Genomic DNA, 288 nt, shown 5'->3' with positions numbered 1-288 from the left:
GAGGGGGCACCTGATAAGTCTGGGCAAAATCTGGGGATTTTCCCCCCCTAAATGTGAAAAAGTAAAGAATAAAAGTATGCTTTGGAAAATGGCCTGAAATAATGTAATGGCTACATGATTGAACATGCACGGCACATCATTATCACAGAACGAACTAAATGTACCCTTCAACGTATTGTTTATGCCATAATGACTGGACATCCACAGATTTGTAGCAATTTGTAGCAATTGTTGAAATATTGGGGCTTAAATGTCAAATGTTCAGGTATTTAAATCTGCTGTTCAATG

The sequence above is a fragment of the Gymnoscopelus microlampas genome, assembly GCF_963454915.1.
Source record: "Gymnoscopelus microlampas genome assembly, chromosome: 4".
Lineage (NCBI taxonomy): Eukaryota > Metazoa > Chordata > Actinopteri > Myctophiformes > Myctophidae > Gymnoscopelus > Gymnoscopelus microlampas.
This window is presented reverse-complemented; position numbering follows the sequence as displayed.